This window comes from Podarcis bocagei (assembly GCF_964188305.1).
Source record: "Podarcis bocagei genome assembly, chromosome: 2".
NCBI lineage: Eukaryota > Metazoa > Chordata > Lepidosauria > Squamata > Lacertidae > Podarcis > Podarcis bocagei.
The window spans coordinates 411,972-418,406 of NC_138126.1; the positions used below are offsets into that span (position 1 = coordinate 411,972).

A 6,435-nucleotide genomic window follows, 5' to 3' on the forward strand; every position below is an offset into this window, starting at 1 on the left:
TATTGAGGGTGAAAGAAGAGAGCGCAAAATATGGTCTGAAGCTCAACATCAAAAAGACTAAGATCATGGCCACTGGTCCCATTACCTCCTGGCAAATAGAAGGGGAAGAAATGGAGGCAGTGAGAGATTTTACTTTCTTGGGCTCCATCATCACTGCAGATGGTGACAGCAGTCACGAAATTAAAAGACGCCTGCTTCTTGGGAGAAAAGCAATGACAAATCTAGACAGCCTCTTAAAAAGCAGAGACATCACCTTGCCAACAAAGGTCCATATAGTTAAAGCTCTGGTTTTCCCGGTAGTGATGCACGGAATGAGAGCTGGACCATCAAGAAGGCTGATCGCCGAAGAATTGATGCTTTTGAATTCTGGTGTTGGAGGAGACTCTTGAGAGTCCCACAGACTGCAAGAAGATCCAACCTCTCCATTCTGAAGGAAATCAGCCCTGAGTGCTCACTGGAAGGACAGATCGTGAAGCTGAGGCTCCAAGACTTTGGCCACCTCATGAGAAGAGAAGACTCCCTGGAAAAGACCCTGATGTTGGGAAAGATGGAGGGCACAAGGAGAAGGGGACAACAGAGGACGAGATGGTGGGACAGTGTTCTCGAAGCTACAAACATGAGTCTGACCAAACTGCGGGAGGAAATAAAACACCACCTAACAGGGTGGATCCAGTATCACCAAATAAATGAGGTCTTCAAAGCTGACAAGAAAAAGGGTTTTGCAATTTCAGTATTGGATAAAGAATTATTACAAAACAAATTAAACATAATTTCTAAAATGTATGGAATCTTAGTGGAGTGGAAGGATATGGATGAACAGGTAAAGGCGGTAATGATCAAATTGGCTATGGATTTAGGGAAACCTATTCAATTAACATCATGGGAAAAATTATGGAAGGAGAGTTGGAATTTTACGGCTTGTGAGGCAAGTAGAGGGGACACTTCTGCATATGTGGTGGCCATGTGATAAAATCAAGGGCTTCTGGGATACGGTGTATGAAGAACTAAAGAAAACATTTGAACAACATTTTACCCAAACAAAAAAAGGAAATATTTCTTTACGGCACAGTGGCAGCGAGAATATTAATTGCCAAAAACTGGGGGAAATGAAATTATTCCGACAAAAAAAAGCTCTCTTTGGGGGGTCCTGGCACTCGGGGAGAGACCATAAATTTTGTAACTACTCCGGGTCAACTCTATCTCTCCCCTTAATTCCTCATGAAGTTTCCTAATACCAGTTATACTTTATGCCTTATACCATTTCCTAAAATTCTATGATTATCCCTGCTGTGTTTTATTTAATGGAAATTGAGACGGGTTTCCTAGGTGAAGCTTTTTCCACATTCTAAACAGTCCCCTGCAAGAAATATTTCATGGAAAATTAGATTCACCAAAAGAACGAAGCCAGACAAATGTAGAAAGGGGAAAAGAAAATTAGACAGGATGTACCTCCACGTCCCTAAGATCTCTGAAGCCTACAATGAAGAAGGCCTGGGCAGCTCAGAGCAGCCTCATCCTGGTTGGAAAAGGCAGGACTGGTGGAAGAATATTCCCAGACAGAACAGGAGATGCATCTCCTATGGAGAGTTGTGGGTGTGTTAACATCTCAGATGCTGCAGGTGGCGCTATGGGGCTCCCTCAAAATAGAGGAGGTTTGTCCTTCAGAGATCTGTATGGAATTTCAAAACTGATCTTATGATCCAGCAGGGAGCCTTACCAGAGAGGCCACGATCCCAGGATTCTCCTCCTTGACTTCCTTCTGCAGAGCTCTCTGGTCAGGATCCAGCAAAGCCCAGTCCTCCTCTGTGAAAGGAACAGCAATAGGACTGGGATAAATTGTGTTCGCTGAGCCCGTATTTTATACAGTCTGTATATGATGTTTGTGTGCTATGCCTAATAAAGGATTTTGAATTTGAATTTGAAAGGAACAGCTACGTCTTCAAAGCACACTGGAGCCTAATAGAAAAAGGGAGAATAAAGATGACATTTTTCTACACATTGCTCTGTTCTTTTCTGTAAAAATTTTGTTGTGTATTTAATTGATGGGTACAGTGGTACCTTGGGTTACAGACGCTTCAGGTTACAGACTCCACTAACCCAGACATAGTACCTCAGGTTAAGAACAGCTTCAGGTTAAAAATGGACCTCCAGAATAAATTAAGTTTGTTAACCCGACGTACCACTGTATTAATCTTTGTGTAAGCGGGGGAATTCCACAAAATAATATTTTATTATCTATGCGGCACTCATCTTCAAGGAAATCTTTGCAAGCATTCCCATTTTCCAGATGGCAGGACCTCCTCTCCCTTCATCTGGTGGGGTGGACCCTCCCCCTGCCCTCAAGCCAACTTCAAGGGGCACCAGGAGGGGGAGGGGAGGGAATGGTTGGCTGGTTGGCATCCATCTGTCTTAGGGGACCATGGAAGAGTGTGTCTTTGGGAGTGAGATCTGGGGGAGAGACATGTGTTGTTGCATCTGGGACACAGGAAGTGGTCTGGAGATGCAGAGGGGCTTTTCTCCTCCCTGTCCCCCCCCCACGTGGGAATGTTCCCCTCTGGCTGCAGCCTCTGTTCCCAAAGGTGACTTTTCCCTCCCTCTGAAGGGGGTTCATTTCCTTGACCCCAAGCCCCCTCCCCCCCAAAAAAGGAATCAGCGCCTGGATCCCGAGGAAGAGCAGAGCTGCATATTTCCTGCGAAGTGGCCCCTCCCTGGCTTGGAAGAGGACAAGGGAGGACCCTCTGCTCCCCGACTTGGGGGTCTCCCCCCCCCAGGCATGATCTGAGCAGGGACCCCCATGCCCCCTCCCTGCCCCCCTGTGACCCCCTTCTCCCCATTGCACCCTCAGGGGGAGGAGGAAGGAGACTCACCCGACTCCAGGAGGGGCTTTTGCAAAGGAGAGAGAAGAAGAAAGCAGGGAGGGAGGGGGGAATTTAGCCATGGAGGACCTTCACTTCCTAGGACTCCAGCTCTGCTCCTCTTAACCCTTGCCAGCCCAGCCCTCCCTCTCCCCTCTGCCCCACGGAGCCCCCTCGGAGCCCGACTCTGCGCCAGGGAGACGGGGCTTCCCCAGGAGTCTCCGCCTGCTCCAAGCAGCCTCCTCGAGAGGAAGAGGAAGCCAGGATCCCCCCGAGGGAGACACGTCTTCCCTCCAGCCCCCCATCTTCCCGGGGGCAGCCCCACTGAATTGGGGGGCCAAGCTGGGGTCCGGAGACAGGCGCCTCCTTCCCTTGGACGCTTGGCTTCTTCCAGGCTCTGGAGTCAGACTTGGGGGGCCCTTTCCCACCTCTCAGTCCGCCCCCCACACCCAGGGGGTCCCCTCAGCCCTCCTTCTTGGGGGTCTCCCTCCTCTCCCCCCTCTCAGTCCGCCCCCCACACCCAGGGGGTCCCCTCAGCCCTCCTTCTTGGGGGTCTCCCTTCCCTCCCCCCTCTCAGTCCGCCCCCCACACCCAGGGGGTCCCCCCAGCCCTCCTTCTTGGGGGTCTCCCTTCCCTCCCCCCTCTCAGTCCGCCCCCCACACCCAGGGGGTCCCCCCAGCCCTCCTTCTTGGGGGTCTCCCTCCACTCCCCCCTCTCAGTCCGCCCCCCACACCCAGGGGGTCCCCTCAGCCCTCCTTCTTGGGGGTCTCCCTCCGCTCCCCCCCTCAGTCTGCCCCCCACACCCAGGGGGTCCCCTCAGCCCTCCTTCTTGGGGGTCTCCCTCCACTCCCCCCTCTCAGTCCGCCCCCCACACCCAGGGGGTCCCCTCAGCCCTCCTTCTTGGGGGTCTCCCTTCCCTCCCCCCCTCAGTCTGCCCCCCACACCCAGGGGGTCCCCTCAGCCCTCCTTCTTGGGGGTCTCCCTCCGCTCCCCCCTCTCAGTCCGCCCCCCACACCCAGGGGGTCCCCTCAGCCCTCCTTCTTGGGGGTCTCCCTCCGCCCCCCACACCCAGGGGGTCCCCTCAGCCCTCCTTCTTGGGGGTCTCCCTCCGCTCCCCCCTCTCAGTCCGCTCCCCACACCCAGGGGGTCCCCTCAGCCCTCCTTCTTGGGGGTCTCCCTCCGCTCCCCCCTCTCAGTCCGCCCCCCACACCCAGGGGGTCCCCTCAGCCCTCCTTCTTGGGGGTCTCCCTCCGCTCCCCCCTCTCAGTCCGCCCCCCACACCCAGGGGGTCCCCTCAGCCCTCCTTCTTGGGGGTCTCCCTCTGCCCCCCACACCCAGGGGGTCCCCTCAGCCCTCCTTCTTGGGGGTCTCCCTCCGCTCCCCCCTCTCAGTCCGCTCCCCACACCCAGGGGGTCCCCTCAGCCCTCCTTCTTGGGGGTCTCCCTCCGCTCCCCCCTCTCAGTCCGCCCCCCACACCCAGGGGGTCCCCTCAGCCCTCCTTCTTGGGGGTCTCCCTCCGCTCCCCCCTCTCAGTCCGCCCCCCACACCCAGGGGGTCCCCTCAGCCCTCCTTCTTGGGGGTCTCCCTCCGCTCCCCCCTCTCAGTCCGCCCCCCACACCCAGGGGGTCCCCTCAGCCCTCCTTCTTGGGGGTCTCCCTCCCCTCCCCCCTCTCAGTCCGCCCCCCACACCCAGGGGGTCCCCTCAGCCCTCCTTCTTGGGGGTCTCCCTCCACCCCCCACACCCGGGGGGTCCCCTCAGCCCTCCTTCTTGGGGGTCTCCCTCCGCTCCCCCCTCTCAGTCCGCTCCCCACACCCAGGGGGTCCCCTCAGCCCTCCTTCTTGGGGGTCTCCCTCCGCCCCCCTCTCAGTCCGCCCCCCACACCCAGGGGGTCCCCTCAGCCCTCCTTCTTGGGGGTCTCCCTCCGCTCCCCCCTCTCAGTCCGCCCCCCCCACCCAGGGGGTCCCCTCAGCCCTCCTTCTTGGGGGTCTCCCTCCACCCCCCCTCTCCCTCCGCCCCCCACACCCAGGGGGTCCCCTCAGCCCTCCTTCTTGGGGGGTCTCCCTTCCCTCCCCCCCTCAGTCTGCCCCCCACACCCAGGGGGTCCCCTCAGCCCTCCTTCTTGGGGGTCTCCCTCCGCTCCCCCCTCTCAGTCCGCCCCCCACACCCAGGGGGTCCCCTCAGCCCTCCTCCTTGGGGGTCTCCCTCCACCCCCCCTCTCCCTCCGCCCCCCACACCCAGGGGGTCCCCTCAGCCCTCCTTCTTGGGGGTCTCCCTTCCCTCCCCCCCTCAGTCTGCCCCCCACACCCAGGGGGTCCCCTCAGCCCTCCTTCTTGGGGGTCTCCCTCCGCTCCCCCCTCTCAGTCCGCCCCCCACACCCAGGGGGTCCCCTCAGCCCTCCTTCTTGGGGGTCTCCCTTCCCTCCCCCCCCCACACCCAGGGGGTCCCCTCAGCCCTCCTTCTTGGGGGTCTCCCTCCGCTCCCCCCTCTCAGTCCGCCCCCCACACCCAGGGGGTCCCCTCAGCCCTCCTTCTTGGGGGTCTCCCTTCCCTCCCCCCCCCACACCCAGGGGGTCCCCTCAGCCCTCCTTCTTGGGGGTCTCCCTTCCCTCCGCCCCCCACACCCAGGGGGTCCCCTCAGCCCTCCTTCTTGGGGGTCTCCCTCCGCTCCCCCCTCTCAGTCCGCTCCCCACACCCAGGGGGTCCCCTCAGCCCTCCTTCTTGGGGGTCTCCCTCCGCTCCCCCCTCTCAGTCCGCTCCCCACACCCAGGGGGTCCCCTCAGCCCTCCTTCTTGGGGGTCTCCCTCCACTCCCCCTCTCAGTCCGCCCCCCACACCCAGGGGGTCCCCTCAGCCCTCCTTCTTGGGGGTCTCCCTCCGCCCCCCACACCCAGGGGGTCCCCTCAGCCCTCCTTCTGGGGGGTCTCCCTCCACCCCCCACACCCAGGGGGTCCCCTCAGCCCTCCTTCTTGGGGGTCTCCCTCCACCCCCCACACCCAGGGGGTCCCCTCAGCCCTCCTTCTTGGGGGTCTCCCTCCGCTCCCCCCTCTCAGTCCGCCCCCCACACCCAGGGGGTCCCCTCAGCCCTCCTTCTTGGGGGTCTCCCTCCGCCCCCCACACCCAGGGGGTCCCCTCAGCCCTCCTTCTGGGGGGTCTCCCTCCACCCCCCACACCCAGGGGGTCCCCTCAGCCCTCCTTCTTGGGGGTCTCCCTCCACCCCCCACACCCAGGGGGTCCCCTCAGCCCTCCTTCTTGGGGGTCTCCCTCCACCCCCCACACCCAGGGGGTCCCCTCAGCCCTCCTTCTTGGGGGTCTCCCTTCCCTCCCCCCCACACCCAGGGGGTCCCCCCAGCCCTCCTTCTTGGGGGTCTCCCTCCGCCCCCCACACCCAGGGGGTCCCCTCAGCCCTCCTTCTTGGGGGTCTCCCTCCGCTCCCCCCCTCAGTCCACCCCCCACACCCCGGGGGTCTCCTCAGCCCTCCTTCTTGGGAGTCTCCCTCCGCCCCCCACACCCAGGGGTCTCCTCAGCCCTCCTTCTTGGGGGTCTCCCTCCGCCCCCCACACCCAGGGGTCTCCTCAGCCCTC

General features: G+C 60.4%; 1 protein-coding gene across 1 annotated transcript in view; it reads right to left on the bottom strand.

The window, feature by feature from the left end:
• Positions 1-1,881, bottom strand: part of LOC308580535 (uncharacterized protein) — a 36,765-nt gene extending 34,884 nt beyond the window's left edge. The window contains exon 1 of the mRNA XM_081182323.1: positions 1,718-1,881. The gene's annotated coding sequence lies outside the window, so the exon portion shown is untranslated. The remainder of the gene's footprint in view (positions 1-1,717) is intronic.
• Between the last annotated feature and the right edge of the window lie 4,554 nt (positions 1,882-6,435).